This window comes from Armigeres subalbatus, chromosome 3, assembly GCF_024139115.2.
Source record: "Armigeres subalbatus isolate Guangzhou_Male chromosome 3, GZ_Asu_2, whole genome shotgun sequence".
NCBI classification, from domain to species: Eukaryota; Metazoa; Arthropoda; class Insecta; order Diptera; family Culicidae; genus Armigeres; species Armigeres subalbatus.
In genome coordinates this window covers 407,554,174-407,575,276 of record NC_085141.1, presented here as the reverse complement: position 1 = coordinate 407,575,276, position 21,103 = coordinate 407,554,174, and the positions used below count along the sequence as shown (strand labels likewise).

General features: G+C 40.3%; 1 protein-coding gene across 6 annotated transcripts in view; it reads left to right on the top strand.

Moving 5' to 3' along the window:
• The window catches only part of LOC134224145 (calbindin-32), a 310,480-nt gene that overhangs the window by 152,451 nt on the left and 136,926 nt on the right, over positions 1-21,103 (top strand). The gene's annotated exons all lie outside the window — the stretch shown is intronic.

Sequence of the window (21,103 nt, the reverse complement as noted above, 5' to 3'; positions counted from 1 at the left end):
TATTCAATTTATCCAATTATTTCCCGAAAATTCCAATATCGCTATTTTCGAAATAGTGTAAGTTTACCCAAAACCGCGATTTTCGAGACAACATTTAAAGGAACCGCGATTTTCGCGACTTTAAGAGTAAATACGATCGCGAAACCCGCGGCTTTTGTAACAGCCCTGCCTTTGACATAAAGATACTACTTAGAAAATAATAAAAATTGTAATCTAAAAGCCTCTAAAGGCACTCAAGGTAATGTTAAATGCATTCTTAATATTTTGAAAGTACTGTGGATTTAGCTCAGATTTTGAAACAATAAAAAACAAAACAAAAAAGTTGATGTGAACAGTAAAATAAGAAATAATTGAAATAGAATATGATGACAAGCAATAATTGCTAATGCTAGGAAATAAACCTCGTTTCGTAATTAAGTAAAGGCGCTGGTTCGTGGAAGAACATCGAATAGGCTCCGTTGTTTTGCTTTGTGCACGGAATGTGGATTCTCAAAGCAAATAAACGATAGATACTGACTACTGACGACGTAACATCCGACACGGGGATTGAAAGCATTCGATACTATATTAGAGTAAGTGGTGATTATTTTTACAGGTGGGTGGACAAAGATACGGTACCTGATGTGCGCATAGGATATCGATTGGTAAAAGGAGACAAGCACCGAGCATACGGTAGATGTTTTGATATAATAATGAGCTGTGTGCAAGGAACAATGACGAGCATTAAAATCAACCGTTCAATCAATTTGAGAATAGTGTTTTCGTTATCAAATAAACAATATTCGTGTTCTGCTTCAGTGCGAGTATGAAAACAAGACTCTATTGTTTATCATTTCAAAAGATCATATTTGCTTTAGAACACTGAAGATATGAAGCTTAATTAACTAACTTATTTCGACAAGAACGCATTTCAGACACCAGGTTGAGAGCAGAAAGAAAAACAGAGAACTCAAATTAGCATCTCTTCAAGTAATGTCGCTCGTCTTAGCTTATAATTTGAATAGTTTGACTTGAAAAGAATGGCATTTCTAAAATATTGATTTTACATACTTCCCTGTTCCTGATTTGGTAATTATAATAATAGAATCTCATATACCGAGGCATTTTTTTTTCTTCTAAATTTCAACATCAGAACAGTTCGGTAATTATTTCAAAGTTTTTTTGCTTTTGCCTTTCTCGTATACTAAGTATACGGTAAAGGCTATATGATCGCTCCAAAAACAAACTTTTTATAGAAGGCCCGGAGACCCATAGTGTTATATACCAATCGACTCAGTTCGACGAATCGAGGTGATGTCTGTGTGTGTGTGTGTGTGTGTGTGTGTGTGTGTGTGTGTGTGTGTGTGTGTGTGTGTGTGTGTGTGTGTGTGTGTGTGTGTGTGTGTGTGTGTGTGTGTGTGTGTGCGTGTGTGTGAGCAAAACTACTCAAAAATGTCACTCATTTTTCGGGCACTTATCCTCAACCGATTTGCTTGCAACAAGTTGCATTCGACGCAGAATCCTGTCCCATTGTTTCCTATTTGAAATTGGCCAGATCGGACTATGGGATCGAAAGTTATGGCCAGAATACAAATTCGTACGAAAAAATCGTGTAAAAAATGTCACTCATTTTTCGGGCACTTATCCTCAACCGATTTGCTCGCAACAAGTTGCATTCGACGCAGAATCCTGTCCCATTGTTTCCTATTTAAAATTGGTCAGATCGGACTATGTGATCAGAAGTTATGGCCAAAATACAAATTCATACGAAAAAATCGCGTAAAAAATGTCACTCATTTTTCGGGAAATTATTCTCAACTGATTGGCTCGCAACAAGTTGCCTTCGATGCAAAATCCTGTCTTATTGTTTCCTATTTGAAATTGGCCAGATCGAACTATGGGATCAGAAGTTATGGCCAAAATACAAATTCATACGAAAAAATCGCGTAAAAAATGTCACTCATTTTCCGGGCACTCATCCTCAATCGATTTGCTCGCAACAAGTTGCATTCGACGCAGAAACCTGTCCCATTGTTTTCTATTTGAAATTGGTCAGATCGAACTATGGGATCAGAAGTTATGGCCAAAATACAAATTCATACGAAAAAATCGCGTAAAAAATGTCACTCATTTTTCGGGTACTTATCCTCAACCGATTTGCTCGCAACCAGTTGCATTCGACGCAGAAACCTGTCCCATTATTTTCTATTTGAAATTGGTCAGATCGAACTATGAGATCAGAAGTTATGGCCAAAATACAAATTCATACGAAAAAATCGCGTAAAAAATGTCACTCATTTTTCGGGCACTTATCCTCAACCGAATTGCTCGCAACAAGTTGCATTCGACGCAGAATCCTGTCCCATTATTTTCTATTTGAAATTGGTCAGATCGAACTATGGGATCAGAAGTTATGGCCAAAATACAAATTCATACAAAAAAATCGCGTAAAAAATGTCACTAATTTTTCGGGCACTTAGCCTCAACCGATTTGCTCGCAACAAATTGCATTCGATGCAGAATCCTGTCCCATTGTTTTCTATTTGAAATTGGTCAGATCGAACTATGGGATCAGAAGTTATGGCCAAAATACAAATTCATACAAAAAAATCGCGTAAAAAATGTCACTAATTTTTCGGGCACTTAGCCTCAACCGATTTGCTCGCAACAAATTGCATTCGACGCAGAATCCTGTCCTATTATTTACTATTAGAAATTGGCCAGATCGGACTATGGGATCGAAAATTATACCAATTTTTAATGAAAAAATCGCTAAAAAATGTCACTCATTTTTCATTCACTTTCCCTCAACCGATTTGCTCGCATTTGCATTTGACGCAGAATGTCTCATATTTTCTTATTGAAAATTAGCCAGATCGGACTATGGGCTTAGATGTTATGGTAAAATTACTATTTATTGTGAAAAAGAGTTCAAAAAAGTCTAACTCACTTTCTTAGCACTTATACTTCATCTATTCCCCAAGCAACACAATTTCAACAAATCTGGTTGCAGTAACCATATTGTGACTGAATCCGGTCATATATAAGTTACTGTGATTGATTTGCAATATGTGTGCTTCTCAGGTCGCTCGCAGTCGCAACAGATTGGATTCGACGCAGAATCTTGTCCCATTGTTTCCTATAGAAACTTGGTCGGATCGTACAATTGGGTCAAAAGTTATGGCAAAAATACTAATTTTAAAACTACTAAATAAAATGCCATTTTTTGCTCTTATGCTCATCCGATTTGTTTGCAACAAATTGCGTTTGGCGAGAATTTTTTTATGCATATAAACAAATATGAAAAATAAGACCAATCCACATATTGGTGTTATTTGAGATTTTTCCAAACCTTTTGAACGAACGAGAAAGGCACCATCACCGCTAGGTGGATTAATCTGGTTTTTTTCATTGTGAAATTATTCACAATATGTAAACTTATTTACTGCTGTTGAGACTTCGGTGATATTTCGCCGAAAAAACGATTTTTCTAAATGTGATATCAAATTTTTAAACAAAATGATTGATATTTTTCTTGATAGTGCCCTTGAACACTAGCCTGACAAGCACAAGCCATGCAGGCAGATAGTTCCTCTTGCTTTAGAATTTTCTGCTTGCATCCATGTTCAGGATGCTTTTTTGCAGTGCAAAAAGTTATTGTCCTTCTAGTTTGATGCCTTTCCATCGTGCACATCCTTTACGGCTGTCGAGAGTTTGGAGTGATAACTTTTAACGACGAGACAATAAATTTTATTCCAGCTAACATTCACCTCTTATATGAGCAAAATTCTTAGAATGGGCTACGGTTTGGTCCACACCGTTTGATGTGGTCGTAACATAGAATACAATTGAATCCGGTTTTGAATAATTTCCGCACCTCGGGAAGCAATGAAAACGTTTTATGCATTTTAAAACTCTGCTCTTATTTATACGACCCATTAAGAAAATATTATCATTTTGAAATCTATTGTAATGGGAAACGATCCACGTTTATTGCGTCTTTAAGTTTTGTCTAAGTCTGGGCATACAATGAATAGGCATCCCGTTTAAAGCTTTTTTTTACCGCACGAGAATCAATAACAATCGAACTTTCCTGCTCTACCCAGACCGGAAATAATATCAATATTTTAACGGTCTGCCATCTGAATGTCACCTGTCCGCATCACCCTCCCAGTCTGACCTCCAACTTAATGTGTACCCTCCGAGCGCACTGTTTTCCTCGAGCCAATTTCAAGGGTATCGATTTCCCCTAAGGCCAGGCAGCCATTTGGCCCGACCCAAATGACGTGGTCCCGAAAGCGCACGACATCAGCCGCCCGCATCGATTTTGCGTGAGCTATTTTTACGCGAACGACTTTCAATCGTCCAGTTCCGGAATACGGGGAATTGGGTACGAAAATAACGTTTCGCTTGAACGGAACAAGTGAAAGTTCGAAGTTAAGGTGGGCACCAATAAGGCTGCCATTATAAAATGGGGCTGAGGGCAGGTTGGATGAAAGCTCATCAATCATTGATGGTCACCTATAGGGCGGTTCTTACATCTTGTTCGTAAGGGTATGTGTTATTCCGAAGTTAGGCTATTCGGAATGCAGGAAATATAGTCCACATGCCTATGTTACCTGGCCTGGGATTTCAATTTTCAGTTTTTCATGGCTATCATCACGTCAAGTTGTGTGAATACTACGAAGATTTTCGCGATAGTAAATTGATGTTTTCAACTTACTTAAATTCTTTGAACAATATTTGCCAATGAATGAATATTGTTTTGTTTTGTGTTCAGAATATATAAAATCATGACATATATAGAAGGCTGCCTGTTTTAAGTACAAGAAATAGGAATGTATGCCATTGTGCAGATATAGTACAAAATAAAAACAAAATTTCAACAATAATTGTATTGAAATCAAACAAATTTGTACATGCCAAAATTTTGTACAGATTTTGCAAACTTATTATCCAGAAAAGCAGAAACCTCGCAAAAAACTTACCTATGCAGAATTTTAGAAAATCCACAGATAACAGACATTGAAGCTAGAACAAATTTTATTGAAAATCCTGTGTAAACTTTTGAGATGATATACGTTGGCCCACTACTGCCATCTACTCAACTGATTGCGGCAGTACATAAGGATGCAGCTGAATTACAACCGTCGAACGCAGCCAATGCATTTGAAAGACGCAATCGAGCTGCGTTTTGAATAACAATGACCCTTGCGCCATCTCCAATCGATTGCCAAACGCGGTCCCAATTTAAAATACATTTTAATTAACGGTTGCGGATGTTTACACATGTATGGGATGCCAGCCTCAACATCTGTTATCTGTGGAAAATCCGACATTTACTGGTTTATTTTTACAATCTGTCATCGCGTACCCCTGTTTCAACTTCGAAGAATGATGAAAGACTCCCATTTGATGCGGTCCCTTAGTGGCGTTCACAGGTGAGTGGTTTTAATATCTTTACCGTCATCCCCTCACCTGAAGCAGCAGTAGTGGTAGGTCATAAAAAAGTCATAGTAAAAAAAAATGCGACATGGCATCCCAATTAATAACTCAACCGGCAATTTTCAAACTGCTGACAAAGGAATTTATTGATCAGCAATTATGGAATGGGTTTCGATTTAGTTGGCCGACGACGAGCTGTTGTGCGGTCTGGACGTGGTGCCGCCCGGGTTGTTCGTCCTTCAGTTGTGGGTGGCTGCATAGTCCCTAGAGCCCGGCCAGCGCACAGAAGAGTAACTAGAACAAATTCGTGGACAAAACCCAAAAAATTTGTTTCAACATTTATACATTCTTATATTTTTTTTAGATACTTAAAAACATTGTGCATACTATGGCTATTTCAGAAATGACCCAAAATTTTGTAAAAAATATAATTAGGGCTCAAAAATGAGGTATTGGGTTGGATTTTGTCTACTTTATTTGTGGAGTATTTGGAAAATCTGAATTTACACAACATAAATCAGAAAAATATATTAAGCTCTTTTAGTGGAATGTATTAAACCGTCTAAGACGAATTAAGTACTGTCCATTTAATTCCACTAGTTAATTTTCGTTATCTTTGCAGATACGTATGACGACCACACAGTTGTGGTCGAAATACGTATCTGCAAAGATAACGAAAATTAACTAGTGGAATTAAATGGACAGTACTTAATTCGTCTTAGACGGAACAAATATAAATGTTATCAACAAGCTATTATTAGGACACAATGAGTAGATTATAGTTGTATGTCTCCATTTTGTTCATGTTTATGGTCAAATTATAAATTCTATGTTTCAGGTGATGATCACTTGAAAATCACTATTCTTTCTATTTTTATGTTTTTTTAGAGGAAAAGTTAATCTATACGGCAAGATCCGGCAAAGATAAATCACTTGGGTGTAACTTCAAGATATGGACTAAGCATTTCACGTGAAAACTCGTCCGCAAACGTCCGAAAATTAGATTCTGAGCTATTTGAATAAAATGCGATTTTTCATCATTTTAAAACAAAATTTTAACATTTGTTCATAAATTACCACATATAACGAATCCAGGAAAAAAATGTAAAAAGCATGCTATTTAGCTATTTAGTCAAGACACAAATAGAATAATGGGTCTCCCATGAGTTGCGTTGATATCTTTTTGAAAACCTTTGAAAACCGTATTGAAATCGCTTATCTATAAATTCAGCATTGTAGAGAAATCTGTTACTACCTAGATTTAGGATGAACCCATTTTCGTGGAAGTGATCATAATTTATGAACGGTGCCTTATTATGATAGTTTCGTCATGACTAGCTATGATATCTTGTGGGCTTCGACTCGGACGTGGTAATCGTTGTTGTTTCAAGCCATGGTATATAGAATACAGGTGATTTATATTTTTTTACGGGCTTCATCTTTTCGACCCTAATTTTTAAGGCTAAGGTTCAAGTTAAGGAGAAAACAGTGTTTACTTTTGTGCATGCGAATTTATATTCATATTTTTATATTTTTCTTTTGGGATCTTGGGCATGGGTTAAAATAAGTTAGATGTTTTTTCCTATGTAAATGTTAGAAAATCCATCTAAGGATACAGCTTTAACTACGGGTTTCTTGCTGCTATGTGGAATATAGTCATTTTAGAATCGTTTGCGTAGCGAAAACAAGAGATTTTACATAAAACGCGAGGTTTTATTTGAAAACATATGTGCTTTGACATTTTATCTGGTTTTACACTGTTAGGTGGATAGATTTATCCAAAAATGCACTTTCCTGCATAATTGGCAATTATTACTTCGTCCTAGGAATATCATGCCCAAATAGCCGCAAAAAATAGTTTTGGCCAAGAATTGGCTTATTTACTCCTATGTGCAGCGGTTGGATTCGGGCCAAGTTTAGTGTAGGCTGTCAAACAGGGCCGCAAGATATTGGCGGTGACTGTTGGCAATCGTTCCGAATCGACCGCACCCGCCCGTGTCATATTGCCGACGATCAGCCTGAGGTTTGGAACAAGTGCGAGACAGTGACATTCAGGCAAACATCTGGGAGAAGTTTCTTCTGGTGCATGTTTGTTCGGATACTGCAATATGGAAGAGAATTATTGTTGCAGTACTTGGATGATGTTGCGTAAGGTTGTACATAAAGAAAAATAAACCGATCCAAGCTGACTGGAAATCATATTTAAATTAGCTATAATTAAAGTATAATTTTGGTAGGCATTTTAGCTTGTTCGAATTTACCATTTTTCCCCCCGCAGAGAAATAAAATTGATTTTTTTTGGGGAACAATGCATTTCTCATGCGTGTTTGCAGTTAAACTTTGAACTATTGCCAACAAAAGTACTTGTAATTATTGCTGTAAAGGATTTTTTTTCTACAGCTTGGATCATCAATCAACGAGACAAATCGTTTAACAAGTGTTTTCTGTCCGGTTGCATGAACGCTGGCCATAATTCATCAGCTTTCGGAAAGTATCAGCTTGGATAGAGGCAAGCAGAAACGATTCGGCCAAGTAACGCAACCTCACTGGCAAACCATCTATCTCAATTCAAGCACTAGAAACTGAAACAAGCATCTGCTTTGTAGAATCAGTAATAAATCTTTGCTAAATTGCAGTACGCATGAAGTGTTCCCCATGAGAGCAGATTGAAAACTGATTTTGATATTGGTTTTCGATAGCAAAATAAGTCAAAAGCCTAAAATCAGTTCATATAATTTTAAATATAAAATATTAAATATAATCAGGAAATCAATTTTTCTGGAATGCGTATACGGAACAAGCGACAAAGAGAACCAACGACAAAACTTTGTTTTGTCGGAGAAAATAATGACGAAGATCCGAAAATGTTTGTCAGCAGCAAAAAAAGAAGACAATCTTGTTGCTAACTTTTTATCCTGTTATTTTGCATTATTTCTAGAGCAAATTTCGGTTTTATGCTATCATAGTTTTTGCTTTTATGGATATATATATACACACTTAAATTATTTTGCCGACCTCACCAAAATTTTTGCCGAGATTCCAACAACCGAGATCTTGGTAATTGTTTTTACTGAAATTCGGTAATTTCTTTACCGAAATTTCGTCAACATTTTGCAGAAATTCGGCAAAGTTGATTTTTTGCCGAGATCTCGCTAACGATTACCGATCACTCGGTAAAGTTTACCGAAATCTCGGTAAAATTTTCCCGAAATTCGTCGAGATTATTACCAATATCTCGGCTGTTGGATTCTCGGCAGTCGGTAAACTTAGAATTTTAAGTGTGTATATATATAATAAATATATAATACAAAATCAAAATTTAAAAACAAATTATGATTTCTATTTGATGATAATTTCAAAATAGGTGTTCTATTTGTTCTCATCATGTTATCAGACTTTTCTCGGGAAGAAGTGTCTAGTGAGATAGATGTTTGAAGTAAGTAGTAAAGTAGGAAGAATGAAGAAAGAAAGGAAAAGGATAAAAAAGAAGAGAGGAAAAAATGAGAAGGACAAAAAACAAAGGAAAATGAAGGAAGCAATGGAGAAGATGAATGAAAGAAGAAGAAAGGAGGAAGAAGCAAGAAGGATATCGGAACAAGTAAGAAGGAATAAGGAAAAATTAATAAAAAAGAAGGAAGAAGGAAAAAGCAGATGAAAGAAGCAAGAAGTAAGATGAAAGAAAGAAAAGGAGGAGCATGAAGCAAGAAGGAATGATGAGGAAATAAAAATATGGATTTAAGAAAAAAAAGAAAGATGGAAAAGGGAAAATAGCGGAAACCGAAAACAATTCTCAATTTTCACATTTCAGATTTCTTCCTTTTCTCTTCTCACTTCTCTCTTCACTCTTCACAATTCTCACTTTTCACTTCTCCCTTCTCAATTATCGAGAGGTAGGAATCTCGTGTCAAATTTATCATTCCTCACTTCATTTTTCACACTTCGTTGTACTTTTTATTTCGTACTTTTCTCAATTCGCAATCTGAGGATTTTTTTCAACTGTTTGCCCAAACGGCATTCGGCCAAATGATGTTTGGTCAAATGGAATTCGTCCAAATGGCTACGATGCATACGGCCCCTTCCTCTTCTCTACTGAATGTTCCAGAATTTTTGCTTCAAAATTAAGTTATTGGAATTACAGACTTTCAGCAACTATCAGCTTGATCTATTATTATTATATCTTTATTAGAGTGACTTGCAGTCCTTTGGTTCATTTCTTTTTTGCTTGATTTGATTCTAATACCTCCTGTCTTCTTCTTCTGATTGGCATTACATCCCCACACTGGGACAGAGCCACCTCGCAGCTTAGTGTTCATTAGGCACTTCCACAGTTATTAACTGCGAGGTTTCTAAGCCAAGTTACCATTTTTGCATTCGTATATCTTGCGGCTAACACGATGATACTTTTATGCCCAGGGAAGTCGAGACAATTTACAATCCGAAAATTGCCTAGACCGGCACGGGGAATCGAACCCAGCCACCCCCAGCATGGTCTTTCTTTGTAGCCGCACATCTTACCGCGCGGCTAAGGAGGGTCTCTGGAGGTATTCAGCCTTATAATCAATCCCTAAAAGAGGGATGCCATTTTTTTTCTTTTTTACAACATGGAAGGTATACGTCTTCGCAAGAGTTGTAGCAAAAGTTCTCCCGAAAAACATTGTCGAAGACACCAAGTTTGTAATTACATTACTTTTGAAGATTTATTGCTTTTTATGCCAACAAGTTCGATGTATAACCATACAAGCATATGGAGACGCATGGTGCATTGGTTCATCAACTCCTTGTGATGGGTGATTGATTTCTACCTTGGATAGTAGGAAATGATTTTTGATAAACATTCCTTACATCCGCTTACAACTCTACAGTTCAGGTTTTAATTTAAAGTTCATTTATTCTTTTTTGTTAAGCATATGAGATTGACTGCCACAATTTGCCCGGTGTCAAGTAGCAATTAAATTTTTTTTCATTTCTTTATTAAAGAGGCTTGCAGCCCTAGGCTGGTTCACTAGCAGTTAAATCAAATATGACTAAACATCCAAAAACCTTATGAAAACTCATATGTGAATATGTACGTTATGTGGAAGATATTGATTTGGAAAATGTATTGGAGGTAACCACTTTCCCTTCGATGGGACTCGAACCCATGACCCTACAGTACGCTAGACTGGTGCTTTAACCAACTAAGCTACGAAGGACCTCCGTCGGCCTTCGCAACCTAGCGGCTACTTCTTCCACATAACGTACATATTCACATATGAGTTTTCATAACATTGTAAATTAACGTCCAAGTCGGGTGGTTTAATCCCCGGAAATAGGCAATTACCTTTGATTGAACTGAACTTGAGTTGCGTGCTCTTGCCTACGCAATGCGGTCGGGTCTGAACTTGACGACCGACTGGCAAATAGCTTACACAACCTCACTTGATCAGTACCGTTGCTGATGAAGAATGTGTAAAGCCGCCAGACATTCTAAATACTCACGCTCCTCTAATGTGGACGTGTACAATACACATGTGGAAGTATTGGCTTGAGAAATGGATTGCGAGTGATTTGACTATGCGTCCAATTTGGGAATCTCGAGCTCGTTCAGTAGCCGCTAGGTTGCGAAGGCCGACGGAGGTCCTTCGTAGCTTAGTTGGTTAAAGCACCAGTCTAGCGTACTGTAGGGTCATGGGTTCGAGTCCCATCGAAGGGAAATTGGTTACCCTCAATACATTTTCCAAATCAATATCTTCCACATAACGTACATATTCACATATGAGTTTTCATAACATTGTAAATTAACGTCCAAGTCGGGTGGTTTAATCCCCGGAAATAGGCAATTACCTTTGATTGAACTGATCCAAAAACCTGTTATAATTTTTTTTTAAGTTCTTAAGTCACAACGGCGTATTTTAATATTATCTAAAACTTTCTATAACATGCAAAAAATGTAGAAATAGAAATAAAAAGCAGTAGGGTAAATGATGTATCTTGGACAAGCGCAGGACATTCATTAGAAAATATATCGAGATTGAATAGTATAAAACAATTGAAAACCACTAGGTTCATCCAAACACATAACCTATGATTAGTCTTGTGTCTCCATTGCCCAATTTTTGAGTAAATTACGTTTACTAGGTGTAAACTGTGATATACTGCGAACTGAAATATTTTCTTTTTGGACATCAAATATATAATTTCGACATGAAAAATGCATATATTTTGGACAGAGTCATTTTCTCCTAATTTAAGAATGGCCACCTACAGATCTCAATGGTATGACCTACCTACACGTATCCACATTCATTTAAATGCATTTATTTGCTTAACTGACATAGATTAAACCAGAAATTAACATTGTTTCGCAATCTTATCGATATCATTGAAAACAGCCTGAAAGTTGGCAATTAATAATTCATCCATGTACTGTACATGGGGTGACCAATAAATGTCTGATGCATAAAACCATAACTTCATTTTGGTCACTCCTTTTTCATCCGTCTCAAGTTCATGTTAAGTGATTGGAATATGTTAGTATCTCAATTACAATTAAACTTTGGCCGCAGGACCTCAAGATTGCTGTTTGAACCAATTTCAACGTGTTTCAGGTGCATGTTACGAAGAGTCCTAAAATTCATGTTCTCTTGCATACTGGCGTCCAGCAGGCACTTTGGTAGAAAGCTTTGCATTTTAGATAATTTTAAAGATAAATAATAGTTGATTTGTGAATTCTCATCAGGAGCCGCTAGAGTTGAAGTAAAAGTATGCAATGATCATACTTTCGATAAAAATTTTCCTACACATTATCTAAAATTGATCGAAGAAGCTCAGGCTTGTCCAAAATATGTACATGTCCAAAATATATCATTTACCCTAGTGAGATTCCAGAGATGGTAGTGGTGGATAAAAATGTGGAGGGATTTTCGTACAGAGGAGCGGATACCAAGATGATGGTCCAGTGTGACAAATGCGACGGGTGGTTCTTTTTCTCCTGTGTGGGTGTATCCGGAGACATCGCCGACAAAAGCTGGAGTTGTACTAACTGCGTCATGGCGTCCAGCGAACTAAGGCGGCTTCGGAAAACGTCGTCAAGCAGGATGACGGCAACCGGGATCGCAGGTCAACGAGAAACCAGCCAATTGGCAACATCGTAACAAGTACGCGTACGAATCTAGTGATTCCTCCAGCAAATGGAGTTCGGTAATTCGCCTATCTGGATCAAAATCCCGTCAACAATGCGCCAACACCCGCGACCGGTCAAACAAAGACCGATCATCAGAAGCAGCAGTGGGAGTTTCCTGATGGAAACAGTCGGAGTATGGACCTTCCGGTTGTGGACGCCGCCATAGCACTGCCAGAGTGTTCCATTCCGTCATCGGAGAAGTCAGCGGTAAAACGTGCAAAGCTAGGGCTTATGCGACTACAGGAGGAAAGAGGATTTCAGAAGCAGCAGAAAGAGCGGCGTAAAATCGTCGAAGCGAAAGCGGATAAGCATCGCAAGTTCGTGGAAGAGAAGTACCGACTGCTAGAAAAAGCGTTGAGCGAAAAGGGGTTTAGAAGAAGTGAGAAAGGATCGAAGAGCCGCAGCGAAGCCTCAAACCGAGTGGGCGAATGTGTACAGAGAGCATGTCAAGCACAGCAAATTGAATCGCAAGCGAATGGTTGTCACATAGATGACCTACACCGTCCCCTTGACAACACGGAGCCAACTCACCCTAACGGGCGGTTCGAACAGCAACGTATTCGTTTCGAATCAGATGCCCAAACCGGATTCACTAGCAATGCGGAAATCGGTCTGCGATCCAATTCCCAATTCCAACAATTTCATCCGGCAACCGTAACTGCAAGGCAGCCATCGCAATCAAGATTCTCCGATCACCTCCGTCAAGGACAGCCTTCCTATCTTGTCGGCAATCCGTACAGCTCAACGATAAGGCCACCATTTAATTCTACTACCTTCGATGGACAAGTTCTAGCTCCACCGGCCTGTTCTACTGGAGATCACCAGCCGAACCTTCAAAGCGGCATCCACGCCTTGCCCGGATCGTTTCACGAGGAGTCTCGAGACGAATTCCAACTTTCCCAGTCCCAAGTGGCGGCCAGACAAGCCGTTCCCAGGGATCTACCAACGTTTTCCGGGAATCCTGAAGAGTGGCAGATATTTCTCTTTAACGGTGTATTTTTTCGGTATAGTATTTCTTTAAACGGTGCCTACACCCAACCTGGCGACTTTCAGCAGCTGGATCTACGCCTTAGCAGAAGCCGTCATTGTCGTCACCTTCCCGTCGTCGATGAAAAGCTTACCCATAGCGAAGCTCGTGGCTCCAAAAACGGTTATGCGTACCTCAGCGCCCATTCCGAGACACCCTCTATCGAGGAGAGTAAGATAACTTTGCCGAAGGAAAATTCGACCTCAAAACCAACTCCGGCGAGGCAGGGTTGCTCAATTTGCAAATGCAACTGTGAATCCGCCGACAAGTATAGGTGCTTTTTGGAATTCTCCCGAGAATCTCGTTGGGCTGTTATCAGGGAGTTCGGGTTCTGTCGTACCTGTCTCCATACGCATAGAGGATACTGCAACGTCAAGCCAAGCGGCAAAAATGGGTGCACCTACCGGCATCATGAGCTGCTGCACAACGATTCAAAGGAGAAGCCTCAGAACGGCGCAGTCGTGGTCGAAAAAGGGAGTGGACCGTCTGCTCCACTCTGCCCGAGTCCATCCGGATGCAACACTCATCAATCGGCTACCAGCTCAGCACTATTTCGTTATCTCCCTGTCGTACTGTACGGGAAAACTAATGTAGTTCGTACGTACGCCTTCTTAGACGAGGGTTCCGAGCTTATCCTGCTCGATCAAGACCTTGCTGATGTGCTCCAGCTAGATGGTGTCGAAAGATCGCTATGTTTGCGGTGGACCGGAGGAACTGAACGCTGTGAATCGGATTCCCGAGCCTACAATCTTCAAATCACTGGAACCGAGGTGGGAAGCAAGCGGTTCGATCTCAACGATGTGCGAACGGTGAAGGAACTGTAGCTACCGCAACAGATGTTGGACACCTCCGAGATTTTCCGATTGATTCCTATCGAGGTGTGCAGCCACGTATTCTGATTGGAACGAAGCACGCTCCCCAGTCAACACAAAATCGCATATGCTAGCGAATAAGTGTACATCGTGGAGGCGATATAGGCGAATTCCTCCATTTGACTGCATGCAAAATGTGCGTATATGGCCTCCACTTTTTACACTTATTCGCTATGATATATGATCTTATGTTTGCTGGGTCATCTTAACCTCGTCTTGAAAAGCAGAGAAGAAGAGTTTGGGCAGCCGATCGCAGTGAAGTCATGGTTGGGCTGGACCATCTGTGGAGGACAAAACGATAGGCGCAGTGCAAATCTAGACCACTACAGCTCCAACATCTGTCTATGTAACACTGACGCAGACGAGAATCTCCACAAAACGACGAAGGAGTACTTCTCCCTTGATAGCCTCGGAGTTACCCAACCGGATAAACTGTTGCTATCCGTTGAATATCAACGTGCCCTCATGCTGCTCAACTCGCTCACTAACCGTCGGAATGATCGATATGAGTCCGGTCTATCTACAAACGGATGGAGAAGGAACCGGAGCTGCAGACGACTCTGTAATCAAAAATAGAAGAATATCTAGCAAAAGGCCTCTCCGTTGGTATCTACAAATTTTCCCCATGACCAATCCAAACAAGCCTGGAAAGGTGCGGATAGTGCGGGATGCGGCTGCTAGCTTAATTCGGCCCTACTCAAAGGACCGGATCTTGTAACCTCCTCGCGATTCTACTTCAGTTCCGGGAACGTCACGGTGGACTCACCGACAAACGGGAGGGTACACTATGCAGGTGATGCTGCTCTCCAACCACTTCGCAGTTCGTGAAGAACACAAATGCCAACCGATTCACGAACGAATTTCCGGAGGCGCATCAAACCATCATAAAGTCACATTACGTTGACGATATGCTGATCAGCGTGTACTCCGAACATCAAGCCATCCTGTTGGCGAAAGACGTAAGGCATGTCCATTAGCAAGGTGGATTCGTGATTCAAAACTGGATCAGTAATTCGAGAAAAGTTCTGGCAGCACTACAAGAGGTAAATATCGACGAAAAATGCCTTGATCTGTCCTCCGAACTAGCCATGGAAAAGGTTTTAGACATGTGGTGGTACACGACCGACGATGTTTTCATCTACAAAGTGGGATGGAATCGCTACGATCCGGCTCTGCTAGGAGGTGAACGAAGGCTAACGAAGCGAGAAGTCCTACGCGTCTTGATGACCATCTTCGATCCGCTAGGGCTGATCTCTGATTTTCTATCTAAAGATCCTGCTACAGCAAATATGGCGGTCTGGTGTACAGTGGGACGACCACATCGACGACGATTCCTTTGAAAATCGAATAACCTGGTTGAAGGTGCTCCCACGAGTTGAACGAGTGAAGATTCCCCGATGCTACAATTCCCACTACCTCACGAACGAAGCTGACGAAGTGCAGCTGCACACAATGGTAAATGCCAGCGAGAACGGTACGGCCGCTGTCTGCTATATTCGATTCGTACGCGACGGATCCTTTTCTTGTTCTATTGTCGCAGCCAAAAGCCGAATTGCTCGCTGAAATTTACTTCGATACCACGATTGGAACTCGAAGCTGCCGTAGTTGGTGCACGGCTATCACGTACCGTCCAAGAGGCACTAACCTTCAGGATCCACCGTAAGCTATACTGGTCTGATTCCAGAAACGTTCTTTGCTGGATCAACTCGGACCATCGGCGATACAGCCAATATGTCGGCCACAGGATCAGCAAAATCCTCGAAACATCCGAAACACACGAATGGAGATGGATCCCTAGTGAGCAAAATCCTACCGAGAACGCCACCAAATGGAGTAGTCTTCCAGAATTGTCATCTGGAGACAGGTGGAGACTGGGCCCTTCTTACCCGAGTACACGAAAATAGCTCAATAATATCAAATGTTGATATGATAGCAAAAGAGATATGGCCATGATTGATATAAGAGATAAAAGATCAAACGACAATATCAATATTTTGCTCCAAAATATCATGAGGATGGCGTCCTCCTTAGCCGTGCGGTAAGAAGCGCGGCTACAAAGCAAGACCATGCTGGGGTGGCTGGGTTCGATTCCGGTGCCGGTCTAGGCAATTTTCGGATTGGAAATTGTCTCGACTTCCCTGGGCATAAAAGTATCATCGTGCTAGCCTCATGATATAAGAATGCAAAAATGGTAACCTGGCTAAGAAACCTAGCAGTTAATAACTGTGGAAGTGCTTAATGAACACTAAGCTGCGAGGCGGCTCTGTCCCAGTGTGGGGATGTAATGCCAATAAGAAGAAGAAGAAGAAGATATCATGAGGATATCATGTCATGCTATTTGTAATAAGTGATCAATGTCATGTGTCATTAGTTTGTTCTTATCCATAATATTGCTTACTGTTCCTTCATCTCTTATATCAATCAAGTCCATATCATGATTTGTTATTCTGTTCATTGCTTCTGCCCGGGTAGCCGTGTGGTAAGATGCGCGACTACAAAGCTATACCATGCAATACCAAGTTGGGTTCGATTCCCGGTGCAGGTCTAGATTATTGTCGGATTGGAAATTGTCTCGTCTTCCCTGGGCATAAAAGTATCATCGTGTTAGCCTCATGATGCAGAAATAGTAACTTGGCTTAAAAACCTCGCAGTTATTAACTGTGGAAGTGCTTAATGAACACTAAACTGCGAGGTGGCTCTGTCCTAGTGAGGGATGTAATGCCAACGAAGAAGAAGGAGAAGGAGACAGGTGGTTCAACGGTTCCGACTTTCTTCGGTGCCCTGAAGATGACTAGCCGTAACCGCATAATCGCAAAGATTCGACCGATAACGAATTACGCTCATCGCTCGTAGTACATCACACTTTGCCGGAGCAAGTGCTCTGCGTCAACGACTACTCGACTTGGGAGAGACTACGCAAGGTTGTCGCATACGTCCACCGATTCATCGATAATTGCCTACACAAGAGCCGAGGAGCTTCTACAGACATTGATTCCTTTGAGGTGAAGCAACTTCTCAAAGCCGATCCAACTCTTATTCGACTGTCCCAGCAGGAATGCTACTCCGATGAGATAACGATGCAACAAAGTACAGCCAAACGACCCGAAACCACGATGACTGTTCAAAAATCTAGTTCATTGTATAAGTTGACACCCTGGCTGGACGGTAACAGAGTCATGCCCATGCGAACCCGGATTGCTGCATGCCACTACGCCACTGATGATGCCAAGAACCCAGTTATTCTTCCGCAAAAACTCCACATTACCCACCTGATCGTGGTACACTACCATCGCAAATATCATCACCACAATCACGAGACGGCAATAAATGAAATCCGCCAGAAATACCGCATCCCTCGCCTGAGTGTTTGTTAAAAGCAAATACGTAAAAATTGCCAACAGTGCAAAAACCTGCACGCAGTTCCATATCCACCATTCATGGCGGATCTTTCACCCGCCCGGCTGCAGTGTTCTCACGACACGTCGGAATTGACTATTTCGGTCCAATCGAAGTTACAGTCGGCAGAAGAATGGAAAAGCGGTGGATAATGATTGCCACGTGCCTGACTATCTGAGCAATCCATCTGGAAGTAGCACACTCCTTTAGCACGAGCTCCTGCCTTATGGCTGTCCGAAACCTTATGACCCGCCGCGGCACACCACACCACGGTCTACAACGACCGCGGCACGAACTTTGTAGGTGGTAATAGAGAGTTGATGCAGATCAACGAAGCCATGGACGAGCACGAATTTGTGGAGGAGTTCGGGAGTTCCGGAATCGAGTGGGACTTCAATCCGCCTCTCACACCACACATGGGTGATAGCTGTCAGGAACAACCTGGCTGTTGTGTGTTCGTCTGCAAGGCCATCCGACGAAGTTCTGCGAAATTTGCGGACAGAAGTTGAGAACACCGTGAACTCGCGAACCCTCTCTCACGTACCGATAGACGACGACTTGGCTCCAGTGTTGACCCCGAACCACTTCCTGCTCGGTTCGTCCAATGGAACGAAGCCGTTAACCGATCTCGACGACAGCAGTGCAGCACTCAAACAGAACTGAATGAAATCCCAGATCCTGGAAAATCAATTCTGGAGACGATGGGTAACAGATTATCTACCAGAAATTACATGTAGGAGTAAGTGGTTTCAACATCCGGAACCGGTCACCGTCGGAGATATCGTGGTAATTATCGACCCAAAGCTACAATGTTTGGCCAAAGGAGAAAAACATCGCCACCAAAGTAAGTGCCGACGGAAAGGTTCGATCCGCATATGTGAGGACTTCAAGTGGAATTTACAATCGCCCAGCGACTGAGTTGGCAGTTCTGGAAGTTCGGTGCGACGGTAAGTCAATCCATAGTTGGCGTACCGGGGGACTGTTATTTAACACGCACCTTTCTGTAACCATTTTTACCCATGATCCCCAACGGTCAATACAACGGTGTGTGCGATAAGACTGTACACGATTGATAACGAGCGAAAGGAGACCAAAACAAACGAGAAAGCGAAACAAGAAAGAATTATTTCGACGGTGTTCTATAGTTTCTCAAATTTGGTAGAATATTAGTTTATAAGTAAATCTAATAAGTAAATTCAAAGATACTACTAATACCGGTAAGCTAGTTTCATGCGGTATAAACATATTGTGAAATAAGGAATACCTTCTAAAAAAAATAGGCTACCTTGGTACCACCAACTCTATACTGCAGCAGTTTGCGTGATAAACCATTCCTGTGTGATCAAAACTGATGAGAAAGCAATGGAGCTTTATCCATGATGTTGCATAATGTTGAAAATGTGTATAAATGTATAAATGTGAACAAATTACCATAGATCCATTTGCCCGTCCCGTATGATAAAAAGCTCGTCCGACACATTTGCGATCATAGCAAAGATCATTATAGATGAGTAATTCTCGCTGAAACCGGGCCACTATTTGCACGAGGTTCTTAAAAATGCCTAAATTTATATTCTCTCGGAAGCTTTCGGCGAGTATATTAAGGATCCGAGTTAAATTCTTCAGAAAGATGAACCCCTCGTTAGTTTTACACGAAATCATTTTAATGGACCCCTCGATTTTTGTCAATTCTTGACTCACCAAAACTATCATAACTCCAACATTTCTCAACCGATCGTAGAGATCAGCATATCGTTGGAAAGAGGAAGAGTGTATCCTCAATTTGCAATAGTAAAAATAGAAGCAGCCATATTGAGTTTGGCCGCCGTCTTGAATTTCTTTTTGGAAACTATTATTCCACCAGGTTCGCAACCACCAATTTTAAATATTAATACACCGATTGAAAGCTTGGCTGATATTGCGCATTGTGTCCAAAAACCTCAGGTGTATGTTTTTTTCTACTAAAAGTTATGTACGATTTACCAAATTATTTTGAAGGCCCATCTGACCAAAGAACATTATTTTTTGGTTAATTTGATACTACGACGTCAGTTCCTTGATTACTTGATACACTATTCTAAGCCAAATATGATTCAAAAATAGAAAGCATATCTTCAACAGTATTTTATTTGAAGGACTCAAAAGTTTTGAGCATAGCGGAGCCGTATTCAAGTTATTTTATTAAATTTTTCAAGAATTTTGGTATTGGTAAATCGTACATAACTTTTGATAGAAAAAACATACACTTGAGATTTTTAGACACAATGCACAATATAAGCTAACCTTTCCATCGATGTATTAATATTTAATATCGGTGGTTGCGAATCTGGCGGAAACATAGTTTTGAAAAAGAAATCCAAGATGGCGACTAAATTCAATATGGCTGCTTCTATTTTTACTATTGAAAATTGAGGATACTCTCCTCCTCTTTCCAACGATATGCTGATCTCTACGATCGGTTGAGAAATGTTGGAGTTATGATAGTTTTGGTGAGTCAAGAATTGACAAAAATCGAGGGGTCCATTAAAATGATTTCGTGTATAACTAACGAGGGGTTCATCTTTCTGAAGAATTTAACTCGGATCCTTAATATACTCGCTGAAAGCTTTCGAAAGAATATAAATTTAGGCATTTTTAAGAACCTCGTGCAAATAGTGGCCCGGTTTCAGCGAGAATTACTCAGATACTAAACGTAAGTGAGCATATCATCTTTCAGTTAGCATATTCCAATCACAATGTACAAAATTTATTATGCTGTAACCAGCGTCAGGGGTTCGCAAAACCATTTACACCGTGCAGTTAACACAGACAAAAATGTTAAATTCTATAGTAATTAAGAAATCCACGGATTAATTAATTAGTTAATCAGTTCTTTACATGTCCGTTTATAGGAAATTAATATTCTGCCATTATCCATCGGATCACGTGGGTTTCAGTCATTTACGTGGTGGAGAATCATAATTCCAGAACCTCTTGTTGAAACGACTATCAACAGGGGTTGTCAGCATTAAACGTAAAAATCTCCAAAACTAAAGGAATTGTGTAGTCGACAAAGTTTTTCAGGAGAACTTTTGCTACAACTTTTATGAAGAATCAAACCTTATATGTTGTACATAGGAAAAATATACTTTACACCTCACTTTTAGGGGATTGATCAGTAAGTTGAATACCTCTAAAGAAGCGCATTAATTTACTGATAAAAAGTATCAAAGACACCATCAC